An 18,511-nucleotide genomic window follows, 5' to 3' on the forward strand; every position below is an offset into this window, starting at 1 on the left:
TCTTCCTGATATCTATTAGCACCAGTGCACCAATGGTTAGTACCCCCCCTTCTCTAAACTACTACCACCTGAGTCATTGTGCAACATGAGCCACCTGGTCCCGCCGAGGCACAAGGCACACTTTGCTTTTGAGGCCTGCACCCCAATTTCCCATCCTCTAGGGGAGTCTCTCTTCCTGCTAAATCTCTGTGAGATTGTCATGTTCTTTTATGTATCCCGACTTACATAATTGCCAGTTGCCATGGTATCCTGTGCAAACTGAAACTCTCTTGTTCTGCTATGATTTTGTCAGTAAAACCGGGCCTGCCACAGAATCGATTTATTAGGAGCAGGATGCTAATGGTAGGTTTACTGAATACTTTCCTTTCCTGGCAGGGCCCTGAGCTGCTGGGGTGACTAAGATTCACAGCAGGGAGCCTTTCTTGATTATGACAAATGAATTGCCTGACTCCCACTTAAGCACAAATTGAAGTGGGTGTTTAAAAGGAAGGATGTCAGTTAAAGCTTCAGTTGGAGCAAGGACTAGTCCTACTTGTTAGTGGAGTGCCTCGTTTTGCATAATAATCACAGAATAAACAGAAACTTGATTTGATGTGTAGCATTAGAAAAGCAACTTTGGTCCTTGGAGAAAGAAGAAGAAAAAGCACCTTCTTTGTCTTGGTTTAGACTTGGGGAAGGTGTGAAGCTGGCAGATAAGGTCATTGCTTAGGTTGGTTTTGTTACATAATACTTTCTATGTGACAAGAGAGGGATTACAGAAGTGGAGTTAGGTGGGTTGGAGAGGAGGCTGTGATACTTTAAATAAAAGTCAATAAAACATCTATAAAACACTTAGTTTTATAGTCAAATGCAGCATTATGAGGTCGGTAGAACTTGCTTGCCTTCAGCACCTCCGGGTCTTATTTTGCAACTCTCTCCATCACTGTCTCCCCCAAAAGCCTGGATTCTCTCCCAGGGCATTCTCCCACTCCACTGTAAAAGTTAATGGAGACTTGCCATTTTGGGGTGTTACCTCCAGCCCTTTCTTGAAAACTTAGGTGTTACTGTATTGCCGGAGAAACTGAGGCAAGATAGAGATTAGAGAGTTTTTAATATTTTATTTGAAAGGGAGAGATTGTGCTGGGGGCATGTTACCCCCAGGGCTGATGTCTCAAATCATCCAACATCCACTGTGAGTTCTCAAAGACATATACATGACTCTAAGCTCGGGTAGCTAGACAGAGGTGGGGGTAGAGCCCAAATTCTGATGATCAGGAATCTCCAGGCAGGGACCATCAATCCGGTTCTGACAGCTTGGGGGTAGGACCATAAGTTCTTACTAATTGGGAGGACTGAGGAGGTGTCCAACTAGAGGAAGTCTAGGATTTAGAGAAAGAAGAGGATACCAATTAGGTATGAGATAGGCTATCTGGAGTTTTATCTTTTGGAATGCCAGTGGCCAGACCTCCAAGCCTTAATTATCTCAGTCCTAATGATCACGAGGGGGAGATGTTGCAACCAGGGGGTTTGAGACAGAACAATAAAAGGAACTGAGGCAGAACAGTTAAGGGAAACTGAGGCAGGACCATAAAAGGGAACTGTGGCACATTACCTGCCCTAATCTTTAAGGACCTTTTCTAAGTCAGGTGACACTTAACTTAGGATCATGGAATTCAAAATTGCAAGGGACATTAGAAAGCATCTACAATAGCTTTGCAGATGAGGAAACTGACCCTGAGAGGGAAGTCATGACCTAAGAGCACAAAGGTATTGTGAGGCTAAAATAAATAGAAAGGAGAACCCAGCTCTTTTAACTCCAAATCCAGCATTCTTATTTAATAATTCATCTATACTAAGAATTAACAATATTAATCTATACTAAGAATAGGAAGCTAGGGGGTCCTGTGGATATAACACGGAGCCTGAAAAATAGAACTTACCTTCCTGAGTTCAAATCTGACACTAACTAGCTAGGCGGTGTTGAATTCTCGAAATGTTAAGTAACTTTTCCAAAATAATGCAATTAAAATTATGTGATGATCAACTATGAAAAACTTGATGGTTCTCAGCAGTTCAGTGATCTAAGGCAATCCCATAAACTTTGGATAGAAAACACTATCTACAACCAGAAAGACAACTATGGAAATTAAATGTAAGTCAATATATGCCATGTTGATTTTTTTTCTGTTTTTTTCTCTCATGGTTTTTCTTTTTTGTTCTGATTTTTCTCTCCCAACATGATTCATAAAGAAATGTGCACTTAAAAGTTAATATTCATGTATAACCAGAAAAAATAAAACAATAATTAAAATTTTTTAAAAGCCAAAATAATTCAATTAGTAAGTGACAGAGCCAGAATTTTAATTTAGATCCTTTGACTCCAAATTCAGCACTCTTACTAATCTTGTCCCTCAAAACCCTACCATGCAATGTCCTTTGAAGGAATAGGGTCAGATTTGAAATACAATAGTTATAAGGCATATATATATATGTGTGTATATGTATAAATATATGCATATATATGCCTTACAACTATTGTTTATATAAATATTGTATACATATATTACATATATTGCAATACATATATTGTGTGTGTATATATTTAGATATATATATATACATATAAACACTATATATATATAAATAAATATACACATATAAACACCATATATATATAAATAAATATACACTGATAAACACTATATATATATAAATAAATATACACATATAAACACTATATATATATCATGTATGTTTGGTGCAAAAGGTAACACAGTGCACCTAATACTTTAGGATCTGTTATTCTTTCTTTTTTAAAATAATATTCTCATTTAGCTCCCCCATTTTTCTAATAAATTTATTTATTTTTAATACACATTGCTTTATGAATCATGTTGGGAGAGAAAAATCAGAGCAAAAAAAAAAAAAGAAAAATCGGAGCAAAAAGAAAAAATCATGGGAGAGATAAAAAACAACAAAAAGAGGTGAACATAGCATGGGTTGATTTACATTCAGTCTCCTTAGTTCTTTTTCTGGATGCAGATGGCATTTTCTGTCAAAAGTCTACTGGGCTTGATTTGGATCACTGAAACACTGAGAAGAACCAAACCTTTCATAGTTGATCATCACACATTCTTGTTGTTACTGTGTACCATTTATTCCTGGTTCTCCTTGTTTCGCTCAGCATCAGTTCATGTAAATCTTTCCAGGTCTTTCTAAAATCAGCTTGTTCATCATTTTTAATAGAACAATAATATTCCATTACCTTCGTATACCACAACTTGTTCAGTTATTCCCTAATTGATGGGCACCCATTCTTTTCCACTTCCTTTTGCTACCACAAAGAGAGGTGCTACAAACATTTTTACACAAGTGGATCTTTTCCCCTCTGTTATGATTTCCTTGGGATACAGACCCAGTAATGGCCCTGTTTGGGCATAGTTCCAAATCACTTTCTAGAATAGTTGGATCATTTCACAATTCCACCAAGAGTGCATTAGTGTAATAGTTTTCCCACATCCTCTCCAACATTTATCATTATCTTTTCCTGTCATCTCATAGCTCCCGTTTTGTCAGTGTGTCCAGTATTCCTCATCACCATAAGGACTCATGCTCTCTGAAGATATCTCCTCCTTTACGTCTATTTTTGTAGTACTCTGCTCTTAATGTAGGATTACCTCTAATATATTCCATATCATTCAGACTTTTCAGGATTCAAAAAGCTACCCAGAAACTTCTATCTTTTCTATCTCCTAACTATTCTTTTTTTGCTTAAGATCAGGAAAAAATTTCCATAAAAGCAGCCATGTAATTTGAACCCACATGAAGCTGGATGGGAGACAGGGCAGCCTTCCTCCTCCTTCACTAGACTCTCAGTTTGAAATAGTTCATATATTTCATAGCCAAAAAATGAGAGAGATCTAGAGGCAAGTAAGCCCTTTTGTATGTGTACTAAGTCCCGACTCAGTAGCCAATTAGGGAACTCTGTCATTTCCCATTGCAAGGCCTTGAATCATCACTTCTCGATCAGTAGCCAAAGAGCTTTTCATCATTACACAGAGTAAGCCTCAGCACATGGCCAAAAGTGACTTCCCCTAGAGTTTTCACAAGATTGAATGAGTAGGTAGAGTTAGTATACAACTTCCTCAGCCCCACGTCTAGCTGTACTTCCCCTGTACTAGACTTTTGTGTTCTCTTCACTCCCCCTCCTAAACTCCAGTTTATTCTCACATTTACATTTCTTCTTAGAGCTGCTCATCACAAATATGTTAAATTTCTATATTTAGTTTCTGTTTCAAAATACAGATTTGCAAAGCAGCGGCTAGTCTTTCTCTGAGTTAATCTAAAATACAGAGAAAATGCAATTAATAATGGGCAGCTTGGGCTGCAGAGATAAATGCATGTATTCAGCAGCAGGTGAGTCAGGGCACTCATGCCAAAGGTGATGTAAGGAGAAGTACACTTTGTACTCTAGAGCTTTATAGCCTTCTTTAAGAGGCATTTAGGCTACTTCTTGTCATATTTGATTTGTAACTACCCTCCATTTCTTCTCCAGAACTCCTCATAGTAAGTGATCTGGGTATTGAGGCAGGCCCAGATCAGTTTTCTTGAGTGCAAGAAAAACTGCTTTACTACAGGCAGAAGATGTTCTAAGTGAAGAGATCCGGCTGTGTTACTCCAGTGTGCAAAACCTTCAATGGTTCCCTTGTGCCCTTTACTCTTTCACCTGGCATTTAAAGTTCTTTGCAATTTGTTCTCTATCTAGGCTTTTTTTTAAACTACAGAATTATGTCATATTACTTCCCTTTGTCTTCTCTTCTGGCTAAACTGAACTATTAGCTCTTCCTTGCTCTTGTCCTGCAGTCTCTTCTTAGAGACAGTAAAGTGGAATCAGGAAGGTCCAATACGCAAACATTTGTTCAAACATCCTATCAAGAACAATCAGTACAAAACATTTTACCAAAACTTCGTGGGTGCATTCAAATTTGGACTCAGCTGTGTGACACTAGGCAAGTCAATTAACCTCTTGTCTTCCTTAATTTGCTCAAATGTAACATAAGAATAAGAATAATTGCACCTCATTCCCAGGGTTGCTATGAACATCAATGAGAAAATATTTGTAAAGCACTTAGCACATTGTCCTGCATGTTTAGTGCCTCAGTTTCTCTGAATTATTATGGTATACCTTGAATAAAATGATTATGGCTACCACCATCCCTTCCTTACCCCATTAAGCTCTGGCCACTCTTATATTCCAATGAGTCATAAAACTCCACATGGCTCATCTCAAATGCTTGAGTATTACTCACTATCTCCTGTCTCAGATGCTTGTCTCTTGCTCTCAACCTCCTTCTTGACGCCCAATTTGTCACAACTATTTATGATCCTTTCTTGAAATTATGGCTCATCCACTCACCTAGTGTTCTGCCCCCATCCCTTGCCTTTGTTTCCCTGATAGTTGGAGCCCTAGAAAGGTCTCTGGCATCCAGCTCCTTTGCTGGATGCTTTGAGAAAAGAGTTCCCATTCAGTAAGCTGGGGGTGGAACATCTTTTGGACATGAGTCCTGTTCTATTGCTAGCCCAAATTTTCCACTATTAAAATATTAAAAACTAATCTCTGCCTCGCCTCAGTTTCTCCAGTATTACACATGTAGTAGGTACTTAAGCATAAGCATAATGCTTATGAAGGCCAGATCCCCATTCCTGTAATCCACTTCTTCTTTCCTTCTTTTTGTGTAAGGCCCAGTTCAGATGCTATTTCCTTTGTGAAGCCTTTCTCCAATTCCACTTTCTTCCCTTATTGAAAATAATATCTTTCTTTTCAAATTACCCAGAGCACTTTGATTGTATTTCTTCTTTGTCCTTATTACATAGTAATTTGTATCATATGTATTTATGTATATGTTGCATCTCAAGATGAGGGAGTATTTTTCTTTTTTTTTTATATTTATATCCTTTGTGCTTGGCAAAATGTCCTCCCGATACATTGTAAGCTTTTCAAGATTTTGATCCTACCGTTCAACTGTTTTCCTCACCTCCAAAGTTACCAGTGATCTCTTAATTGCCAATGATGGTCTTTTCTCAGTCTTCATCTTTCTTGACCTTTCCACAAACTTCACTACTGCGGATCACTTTCTTCACCTGGATAAATAGTCCTCCACATATTTTTATGACAATTCTCTCTCCTACTTCTCCTAGACTGTTCCTTCTCAGAGATTCTTTTGCTGGTATATCACCCATATCATTCTCACAAATAATAGGTATACTCCAAGGTCCTTCCCCAAGTCTTCCTCTCTTATCTATGGGCTATCATTTTTTAAATTCTTAATTCTTAATTTTTAATTCTTAAGCTCTCATGGATTCAATTATTTCTTTGAAGATGATGATGAATCCTGATTTCCACCCTTAGTCCCTTTTCTAATTGCCAGTGCCTCCAGTCATGAGTATTTAGAATTTTAAAGTAGGTGCCCATGGGCATTTTAAATGCAACATGTCCAAAGCAAAATTCATTATCTTTACCTCAAAATTCACTCTTTTTCTGAACTTCTCTATTGTTTTCACTATCTTTTGGTCACCCATGTTCCTTAATGTCATCCATGACTACTCACTCTCACTCACCCGACATTTCCAAGTCCAAAATACTTCTCACATGTTGTCTTTCTATTCATAGAACCACAATTTTAATTTAGATTCTTATTACCTCTTGATTAGACTTTGGCAATGACCTCCTTCTGGGTTTCCCCAACTCTTTTCTTATTCCAACGTATTCTTCAAGAATGGGATCAGGGGAAGATTTCTCAAAAATAGTCTATAAGATGGAGCGGGTCAGACGCTAGGCCTAAGCTTCAGGAAGTCAAATGTCCCACAGGAAGTAGACAGCATTGCTGACCATTACTCAATGGTCACTTCCTTTTCAATTCATCCAATGAACCCAAGTCTTTTGCTGTATCATTGATTCCCCGTTTCCAGCCCGGGGCCACACACCAAGCTGAGGTGGGTCATTTGGTAGGCTTGGGCCTCTCCTTGCAAGGAGTGCATAAATGCTTTCTGTTTGTATCAGAAGATGCCTCTGAGTAGTCAATTTGGGTAAGGGGACCTAGTACCTAACCCCACATCCACAAAGTGCCAAAGTGATTTTCTTGAATATGGTTCTGCCCATTTCAAATTTAATAGATACTTTTGTACTGGATTCTGGTCTATTCACAGAGTGCCTTTGATGGCCTCTCCCCCTATAGAGATGTTGAAGAGTTATAATGAGATTGCTGTGGAGAGATTGTAAGCCATGCTGTAAGTAGCTCTGATCAGCTAACCATATGATGAATAGGATACCTTTTTCTACTGATTATATGGAAAGAACTACAAACTTACTAAAAAAAAAAAAGCCTGAATCAGCTTCAACCCAAGATTTGAAAAACTCATCCTTCTTCAGCTGTGCTCTAGTATTTTTCTTCCTTTGTGATGGCGTCCAGTGAGAGTCAAAGCAGAAGTTTTGGGGCTTTCTCTTCATCAGGGTTGTGGTCCTTGGTCTTGGGCCTCTACATTTGTTCTTTTTCCCTTCCAGCTGAAGGGATTAGACCCTTTGATCTTTTTTTTTTTTTTTTAAGATCAGGAAGTGTCCCTTTATGTATGTTTTGTATCTCTTGTTGAATATCACTTTTTTTCATATTTATATGCCCTCCCTTCCCTGCATGTTGTAAGCATTTCAAACATTCTTATGCTATCCCTCAACTTTTTTAGAGTGGGACCTGCCATTCTAAAGTCTAGCTTGTATAGCAATTACAGTGTTGATACCTTGAGGAGCAAACAGTGACCTTTTTGTACCCAACAGATTGAGACTCTAGGAGTCAAACCTCATTTAGATATGAATTTGATGGGACCAGTGCTATATAGGAACTGAGCTAAGCTGAGTCTCCTTAGACCAAGGTAATAGAGATGACGATGTGCCTTTGGGTAGTGGAGGGAAATGTTTATGCTTTGTTCTTGTATTATCTTCAAATGAAATGTCCCTTTGTAAAAGATGATAGATATGAAACGATTAAATAAAACTGGAATAGTAACAGCTCCTAACAGCAGGGGTTATCCAACCAATGAGGGCTTGAGCCAATAGCAGTAGAGATGAGACACTCTCACACTCTGCAGATACCTCCCCTGAGCTCTGATAGGAAGAAGTACTAGTTTAGCTCTGGGAGAATGAGCCAGACCACACTTTTGTTGATACCTCCTCATCAGAACATAAACTTCCTTAGCTTTTGTCTTTGTGCTTACCCTATAAGAGATATTTAATAAAACACTTGATTGATAGGATTCAGGAAATTCTCTACAATCTAGTACAATTGTCTTCTTTAGTCTTGTCTTATGTTAACAGCCACTCTCAATAATGGAAGTACCAGTTTTTAGCACAGCCTGAAATGTAGTAGGTGCTTGATAAATGCTTGTTGTTTGAATGCTGGAGACTGGGCAGTTTAACAATCATACCACCGAAGACATTTTGGCAGGATTCTACACCCTCAAATCTGTCTAGTCACCTAAATCCATTCTATTCTCAATATGGGACCTTTATATTGAGAAATCTGGTTTCTTCTGTGTCCAATCTTGTTCAGCCTCCAGGTGTGGATTTTGCCCCAAACATGTGAATGACATAATCTCTAGCTTCTACTCTCAATGCAGCCTGAACTCCAAAATTATTTTTTTTCCACATCCCTCTCTTTTGGACCCTTCTATTTATCTAATTACTTCCTTCCTTAGTCCTTCCAGCTACCTTCTGCCAGATATTGTATATATTGTTTTCTTTTGTTCTGTATGAATTCAGACAAATCTTTGCAGGTTTCCCTAGATTTTCCCATCATTTATTGCATAATGAAGCTCCATTACATTCCTATGCCATTTGTCAATTATTCTTTAAATAACAAGCATACCATCTTTGTTTCCAGTTATTTACTATCATAAAACATAAAAAAGTGCGGCAATGAATGTTTTGGTCTATGTAGGGTTTTGTTTCTGCTTTTGCTTCCTTGGGCCAACCTCCTGGGCAAAGCATAGAGAACCTAAGTAATGTCCAAAGTTACGGATCTGATTATGGAGTGTCACATTTATTGAATTGAAATGGAAATGTTTGTTAAAAGCTGAGACCAGAACTTTGGCCTCACAACTTTCATCCTAAACTTCTCTTATTATATCCTACTATGTTTTGCAGTGAAAAGTTAGGCTGTTGGACCTGGAGTCAGAAAGATCTGAATTAGACTTCAGACACTTATTAGCTGAGTAACCCTAGACAAATCATTTAATCTCTGTTTGCCTCAATTACCTCATCTGAAAAATGGGGATAACTTATCTGCCAGGGTTTTTATGAGAATTAACACAAGCAATTGCTTTGCAAGCCTTAAAGTGCATATATAAATGCTAGCTATTTTTTTTTACAGTGCTTTGTCAATTTGATTTCAAATCACTTTACATGAATTCAATTGTTATCTTTATGAGGGTAACTCTTAAATTTTTACCTCTAGCTTTGATCACTCTTTTTGTCTCCAGTCCATATTGTCATCTCTTTACTTGAATGGCTATTCATGACTATCATTCAAATTCAGTGCCTCTGAAACTGAACTCATTCTTTTTTTTCCTTCTCTTAAAATGACTCCCTTTCCCAAATGTCCTTTTTCTGTTACCAGTTCTCTTCTTCTTTTTTCTTAGGATTCAACTTGTTTTTTAGATTTTTCTTTTCTTTTTCATTTCTATGACTGCCATCTTGTTCCATGGCCTCATCACTATATACTTGCATTGCTGCCATTACTTCCCAAATGGTTACCTAGCCTGAAATCTCTTTTCTTACTAATTCATCCCATATATAGTTATAATATAGTTATTTCTCAAATACATCTTGAAAAATAAAAACAGGTTACTCCCCTATTTGAAAGCCCATGATGGTTTCTTGTTGTGTCTCAAATCAAATATGAACTCATCTATCTGACTTTTAAGTGGCTCTATAACTTTTGCATGCTATATAGCCAGCCATTGTTTCTTGGTTTCCTCCATAACATTTTTTCTCTCCATCTAGTCAGTCATTGGTCATTCATTGTTCTCATAGTCCCACTGAGGCGCATTCAGCCTCTGTGCTTTGTTGTGCCATTCATTTCCTTCACCTGGATACTACTATAGCTTAATCTAAACCCTGCTTTAGGTAAGCTCCTTTAAGATAAAAATTGTGTCTGTTCTGGTACGTCTTTATATTTTCTGGTGACTACCATAGTATCTTGCACAGAACAGACAATACATAAATCATGGATGAATGAATCTCATCCTTCAGGGTTCATATCAAATCTCATGTTATTCATAAATCCTACCCCAGTTACTCTTAATCCATGTTCATTTCTTTTCTCTCACGATTTAGAATGAAGCAAACAGAATTTAGCCCTTATTTGTTTTCCAGTTGTTTCCTTGTATTCAGTTTGTCTTCCTATCTTTCTTATAAGCTTCTTAGTGGCAGGGGCTTTGTCTTATGCTTCCAATTTATTGTCCATAAATGTGAACACATTGTGAAAAGTCAGCAGAGACAATGAACATGCCTCTTGAGCACAGGTGGTGTATTCTTACCTTTGTCCTTATCCACTCATCTGCATCAGACCACAATAGAAGCCCAGAAAGTATAATAGGCTGAATTGTTACTGATCATCAAAAGCCAAAGAAGATTCCTTGGCTAAGGGAAATGGACCTGAAAAAGGAAAGCTGCTGAAGAGGAGATAAGACCAACTTTCTACTTAGAAATGACTAACTCAGAGTTGAATTCTGAAGGAAGCAAACCCTCATCCTAGGCTATGGGTTATTGACCTAGCTGAAACGTAGCATGCTAACAGGAAGAGACTAGTAATGTTGAAGTTTGGAGGTGGTGGGCCCCCAAAGTATATTAGGTTTATAGGCTGGTGTCATGAGGTGTCTTGAAGGAATTTGTACATTTACACCTTCTACAAACCAAGAGGCAAAGGAATGAACTCTGTGGTGATGTGATAGTCCATACTTATCTCTTTTCCCTCCAAATTTATTGTGTGCCCCTGGAAGTGTAGTCCTTTCTCCAATAGTTTTCTGTGTTCAAATCATCTCGCTGGATAGATTATTCTTTCTGGAAAGGGCTTCGTCTGATACTTCTTTCGTTTTTCCTAAAGGTTGCTAAGCTTTGTGCTTACCCTATGAGAGATATTTAATAAAACACTTGATTAATAGGATTCAGTAAATTCTCTACAATCAATACTCTAGTACAATTGTCTTCTTTAGTCTTGTCTTATGTTAACAGCCACTCTCAATAATGGAAGTACCTGATCCTCTATAATAGAGATTCTTGATCTATGTTGTTTACACCGAGAGAAATAATTATCTTATCAACTCTCTACACCTTCAAATGGTATGTGGCAAATGTTGAATTGTTATTCGTGGAATGAAGGAGATAGAAATGACACGGCTAACTTATTGACTAAGACTGAAACAACCAGCAAAGATTAGGATGGAAGACAGAAAGCTTTTACTTGTTAAAAACAGATCTATTGCTAATCAGAAGGGATAAGAATGGAAGTACAAAGAGCACAGTGACAATCTAATGGGTCTAAGTAACATTAGAAAAATGTATCTAAATGAACATGTGATAGGACAGAATACAGAAATTAAAATACGAGTCTTTCCAGATGGATCTCTATTAATTCATCCAGTTAAGTGCATGCTTTTTTTTTTTTTTTAATTCTGCTGCTGATGGGAAGGATATTAAATAAAGAATAGCTCTTCTGCTAAATGTACAGATACTTCTTTTTCTCCCTTGTGTATTTTATACACACAAATGTTTCAAAGAGAAAATAAAAAATGATAGTTTTCACTCAAAATCATTCTCCTTCTTCCCCCTTTATCTTATGATTTTATACAGCAGCTACTGCTACCCACATGATTTTTTTTTTAATAGAATGTGCTTTGTTTTTTCAGGGAGAAGAAAGATTAAATTAAAATAGCATCCATTTCATTTAATAGGAGTAAAAGAGATAGTATTCACCCCCTTCACTTTTACCCCATTGCTTTTGCTTTCCCTCCCTCCCTCCCTCCCTCCCTCCTTCCCTCTCTCTCTCTCTCTCTGTCTCTCTGTGTCTCTCTCTCTCTCTCTCTGTGTGTGTGTGTGTCTCTCTCTCTCTGTGTGTGTCTCTCTCTCTCTCTGTGTGTGTGTCTCTCTCTCTGTCTCTCTCTCTCTCTCTCTCTCCTCTCTGTCTCTCTGTCTCTCTCTCTGTCTCTCTCTGTCTCTCTCTCTCTCTCTCTCCTCTCTGTCTCTCTGTCTCTCTCTCTCTCTCTCTCGTCTCTCTCTCTCTCTCTCTCTGTGTGTGTGTCTCTCTCTCTCTCTGTGTGTGTCTCTCTCTCTCTCTGTCTCTCTCTCTCTCTCTCTCTGTCTCTCTCTGTGTCTCTCTCTCTCTCTCTCTCTCTCTCTCTCTCTCTCTCTCTCTCTCTCTCTCTCTCTCTCTCTCTCTCCTCTCTGTCTCTCTGTCTCTCTCTCTGTCTCTCTCTGTCTCTCTCTCTCTCTCTCTCCTCTCTCTCTCTCTGTCTCTCTCTCTCTCCCCTCTCTGTCTTTCTCATCTCTACCTCTCCTAAGCTGGAGATATAAAGCTGATAGTATCTCCAATGCTGTGAAAAGACTCAAAAGATAATCTGGGACTGTAGAAGATGCCAGATACTTTTCACTTTGGATCAAAAATCCTTATACTCATACCTAAAACTTGAAAGGAAAGAAAATCCTATACTATCTTTTAATCAATTTGTAGATTCTCTTCTTTTTGTCCCTCTTCCAAAAAACACAACACTATTTTTCACAGACTTTTTTTTAAAATACTGAGGAATTGCCAGAGCAAGGGAGATATGAGAACAGGTCTAGATTTTACATCACTTTCAATTAATTTTTAGACTGAAAACTGTGTGACTGATTGAATCACTATTCTTTAGTAAGTGTGAATCTCAAAAATTAATGAATACTGCTGAGGTTGAGAAGATCTAGACTTTTATGCTTCAAAAAATCATATTAGTTTTATTCTAAATATGTTAGGAGTAAAAGGAAGAAATTATGCATGTAAATATGGTAGATTTCTGAGGTAGCATACTTAGAAAAGTTGATAACACAGAATTCATATTTGATATTTTTCATTACTTATCCATTCAACAAATGTTTTCAAGTACTTATTATATTTTATGCATTGTGTTAAGAATAGTAGAGAATGAAAAGAAGAAAAGGATGCCTGTTGTGATATGGGAGCCATCTGCCAGTGGCTGCTGGAGGTCTAACTCAGACCTGTAGAATGGATCTCTTCATGTGAGAAGATGATGATGATGATGATGATGATGATGATGATGATGATGATGATGATGATGATGATACAGGGAGACTAAGAGGCAGTTTTGTTCTCTGACCTCTCTCCTCTTCCCTCTGCCTCCAATTTATTTCATTCCCAGTCCATAAGCAACACCTGTGTCAGTAAAGGTTGCTTTGCAACTCCTTCAGATGTTATGATTCACAGCTGTGGAGGCTCTCAGAGAATTGATCTGCCCCTTCATCTAGGCATGGTCCTTAACAATTATCTGTTTTTTGTTTTATGGATATTTTCTCTCCATACCATGGTTAGTAAGTTTGTGCATTTGCTGTTATCTGAGTCCATGCACTGAGGAATGCAAGCATCACTATTACCCCTGGATGGTTGGTTGTAGGGTGAGATGCTATAGTAAGTGTTAAATCTCATGTCATGGAGGCAAACTTCAAACGGAAAAGAGGACTGTGGTCAGAACAGGCATTTTTCATGAGTCATCAATCTCCTGGCTTGGCCTTTTGATGTGTTGACCATTTAATTACCCTGACTAAAGAAGTCTTACTGGGTCTCTTCTCCCTTTCCTTCCTCACAGGTTAAACAGCTTTATCAGTTACTGAAGGAACTCTGGAGGATCCTACTCACAAATACGTCTCAGATGGCTGTCTTCTTCTTGTAATTCTTGTGTTTCTTATGGCCTACATTCAGGTGCCATAATATAATGTCCGGACTAGCTTTCTTGAGTATCTCTGGATGGGCCGTGGTCTTAGGTGGAGAAGTGATAAAGGCAGGAGAGCCACCACGAGGCTGGCTCAAGGACAGAGTCCTTTCGTTTCAAGTCCTCCCAGCCCTTAAATACCTTAGTACGATTACATCATTACAGTACACTGAGCATGTGCCAATTGTAGAACCATTACATCACCATAACACACTAAGTACTAAGTATATGTGAACTAGAAATCCATTATCTAATCAATCATACTGAGTAAACACCCTGCTATAAGTATCCTTGGTTCAAATATACCTTTCCCAGAGTTCCCCACTATCTTGGGTCCTCTACATCTGCTTTTTCTTTTTTCTTTTTGTTTTAGAACACAGATGGTCACGCCCTCCCTAACTTCTCAGGAAGGGAGGTGGGCACCAAAGGAAATGGGGAGTCAAACCAGATATTGTTAGCAGGTTTCCTCTGAGCTGAAGGGTCTTAATTGAAACAGGTATACATAAATCCATCAGCTTGGGAGGTATTACATAAGCACATAGTAATATGACACTGGCTGGTAGTGATGTAACAAACAACATGAATCAACATGAGGAATTATACATGTCCATAAGTCCTAGAAGGAGATTATACAAATAACAATCACACATACACTTCCTTCAGCAGCTGATAGTCCAAAACCAATCTATTATCCATTGCTTCATGATTCCTGCAGATTTTGAAGTCCTATAACAGTCTTATCATGTCTCAGGGATTCTAATGATTCCTGAGGGTTTTGAAATCCTGCAACAGTCTTATTAATAATTTTTGATGTCCATGAGTCAATTGTCATAACTGCCATGCTCTTTCGGTGGTAGGCACAGTTAGCAATGGAACCACCCGATGTTTCTTGGGTCTTCTCCTTCGTTTCAAGGGTCTTTTCCATCTTTCTCCACTGGATAAGGCAAATATGACTCGTTGGCACCCAGCTGAATCATTCTCCATCTGTAGAGATACAAGCAAACCCTCTCCCCCAAGCAGTTAACCTAAATGGTCCTTTCCATTTACCACTTTCTGGATCTTTTCACATCACCTGGCAATTATCTAAAGATAGTGGAGCTGCTCACACTGAACACTGCCCTTCTGGTGGGTTATAAAACCTGTCTGCTGGAGCCAGTGCATCTTTGTCAAAAAACAAGAAGTTAATAGTATAAAAAGCTAAATTTAGAAGTTCTCTAGGGTTACCTGTGGCTCTCCCTTTCTTTTGTTTTTGGAGGAGCATCTTGAGGTCTCTGTTTCTCCTCTCTACTATTGCCTGTCCTTGAGGATTAAAAGGTATGCCAGTGATGTGTTAAATCTGATACTGTACATAAAAGTGTGCAAAATATTTAGAAGTAGCACCAGCCTTGAAGTTGTCTTATCATAATTTCTATTGCTGCATGTTCATCAATAATTTGATGACAGCTGTCTGCAGATGTCCTATGAGATCAGCAAAGGGTTCATTTGGACCTTGCTCTATTTTAGTGAATGCTTTGCCTCTATATTGTCTTCTTGGGAGGGTGCCCCATGCTTTGTTAGCAGCAAAACAATTTGCTCATATGCTGCTACAGAATAATTACTCTGCACTAAAGTGCCTGCATAAGGACCTACACCTGTTAGTTGGTCAGAGGTGACTGGTATATTAACTTCAGGTTGCCTATTTCAATGGGCTTGTATCCTACAGAGTTCACTATACTCAGAAAGCCACAACAAGTTTTGTCCAGGTGCTAAACATGTCCTTGCTATAGATTTCCAGTCACCGGGGTTAAAATTTCATAGCCAAATTCTGTAATAACATCTGCTCTCTTCAAAGTTACCGATGATTTTAGTTACCAAATCTAATGGCCTTTTCTCAGTCTTCATACTCAAACTTTCTGCTGTCTTTGATACTGCTGGCCACTTTCTCCTCTTTAATGTTCTTTTCTCTTTATGTTTTTGGGACACTATTCTCTTCTGCCCTTTCCTTGTTTCCTTTGCTGGATCCCCCTCAGGAATATATTCTGGATTCTCTTCTCTTTTCCCTTTATAATCTACAATATACTTTGCTTGGTGATCTTATCAGCTCCCAAGAATTTAATTGCCATCTCTATGCTAGTAATAATGAAATTTACCTTTCCTATCCCAGTCTCTTTCAAGACCTCCAATCTTGTATATTAAACTTAAAATATCCCAAATTAAATTCATCATCTTTCTCCTTAAATTCCATTTTTCCTTTTTCCCAATTATTGTAGAAGGCAACATAATTCTCCCCGTTCTTCAGGCTCACAGCCTAGGAGCCATTCTGAATTCCTTATTCTCTCTCTCTCCATGCCATTCAAGCTGTTTCCAGGGCCTATCAATATGCTTTGTGCCATCTCTTGCATTCTCCTCTTCTCCTCTAGTACAGACTCTTAATCATCTCACATTTGGATTAATGTAATAGCCTGCAAGAGAGTCTGCCAGACGCAAGTCTCCCCACTCCAATCCATCCTCCTTTCAGTCACTAAAGTGATTTTCTTTAAGTCCAGGTCTGATCATACCAGCCCTTCCTCCCCTTACTCAGTAAACTTTAGTGATTTCCTATTGCTGCCAGGAGCAAATACAAATGCTCTGTTTGGCATTCAAAGCCTATGTAACCTAGCCCCCTTCTACCTTTCTAGCCTTCTTATATTTTACTCCCTAATATTTACTCTTTGATCCAGTGATACTGGCCTTCTGACTGTTCCATGAATGAGATACTCCATTTCTAGGCTCTAGGCATTTCCTCTTGCTTTCCCCCATTCCTGGAACACTTTCCCTCCTTCCCTCTGACTACTCACCTCTCTGGCTTCCTTTAAGTCCCAACTAAAATCCCATCTTTTACAGGAAGCCCACCTCAATCTTTCTTAATTCTAGTGCCTTCTCTGTTAATTATTTCCTATTTATTCTAAATCTAGCTTGTATTAGATGTATTGGGTGTTATCTTCCCATTAGATCGTTAAGTTCTTTGAGGGCAGGCACTGCTTTTTTTTTTATTTTATTTTTTGGTATCACCAATACTTAGCACAGTTCCTGGGAAAGAGTGTGCACCAAATAAATGTTTATTGATTGATCTTACAAATAAAAACTAACAGCCACTTATCCTGAAGCTAGAAATAGCCCTCAACACAGTACAAAGTAATCTATTTCTTTTGTATCTTTCTACCTACCATTCTGAGTTCCTCTCATTTTTTTTGGATACTCTCCTTTGATCCTTCTACCGAAGCTTTCTATCCTATAAAATATCCCATGCTTAATTTCTCATCTTTCTTTCCTTCTTTCTAACTCATTAAAATTCCAATTTCCCTATTTTGTTCATCTTATTTTGTTTTTAAGAAGGAATGTAGAGGACAAGTGGCAGCTCTTGGAAAGGGTGAAAGTTACTTATTCACATTACTATGTAAATATCTGACAGCCTATTTAAATATCCAGAAATATTTAAAAATCAAGATTATGCTTGCTAACTCAAATCAAAGATTTTTGGGTGATAAAGTAGAAAGTTTCATGAATAATGAGGGAGAATTTTCCTGTTCTGAGAATGACAATGACTTCTTGGGTCCTATAACATAACATACATATAAACAACCACACATAGTTTATAATCAGAACGGTTCAGTGGAAAGATCTGCGGTCAAAAAATCTGAGTTAATTTATATATCTCAGACACTTAACTAGTTTTGAGTAAATCACTGTTATTCTAAGATTGAGTTTCTTTATCCGTGACTTATAAGAAGTTGGCCTCCAAACCCTTTCCAGTCCTATGCTTATAAGCCTAGACCTGGCAAAGCGGAAGGTCAGACTTTTTCTACTTTTTTATCTTAGAGTATAACAGGATTTTAAAAAAATCTGAGATAGGAAAGCAACAAACCTTTGCCAATTGTAGGTTCTTTTTTCAGCCACAAGAGGGAGCTAATTAAATTCTTCATAGACATCAGAATACTTACGAAAATGAGGAAGCACTTGAAAAAGAATTTTGGCAGTTGTATGGTTGGGCAGATGGACACCTATTTATATACCATGAACTCCAGAATTCCATTTGTCTCTAATTAAGAAAAAGAAGAAGAAGAAGAAGAATCCTTTGTTCCAAAAGCCTATTTTGTATTTAAGTAGTACTATTAAAGGTGTTGAATTGTTAATGTTTTTGGTTTTAAATTTAATTATAAATCATGTATTCAATTGGTGAGATAATGAATTATCACTCAGTTTAATGACAAGGAGATGAAATAATCACTAGAAAGTTTTCTTCAAATTAGTCCTATTCTCTGAATATTCTTAGTGAGGATCTACCTCATGAAGAAATACAAGCTGATTTTTTTGACTCTGCTAAACTTCTGAACAATAAAATCAGTAAGAAGATTCAGATCTTCACTGTCATGTTAAGACATGTTTTAAAAATATACAGCATATTTTGCTTAATTTTTATTAATTGCCTATTAATGATTTTAAACCATATCTATATACATTTTTATAGGAGCTGATTCATTCAGCTTTG

At 37.8% G+C, this 18,511-nt stretch overlaps 1 long non-coding RNA gene across 1 annotated transcript in view; it reads left to right on the plus strand.

The window, feature by feature from the left end:
• The window catches only part of LOC141547848 (uncharacterized), a 33,335-nt gene that overhangs the window by 3,654 nt on the left and 11,170 nt on the right, over positions 1–18,511 (plus strand). The window lies entirely within an intron of this gene.

This window comes from Sminthopsis crassicaudata, chromosome 6 (genome assembly GCF_048593235.1).
Source record: "Sminthopsis crassicaudata isolate SCR6 chromosome 6, ASM4859323v1, whole genome shotgun sequence".
Lineage (NCBI taxonomy): Eukaryota > Metazoa > Chordata > Mammalia > Dasyuromorphia > Dasyuridae > Sminthopsis > Sminthopsis crassicaudata.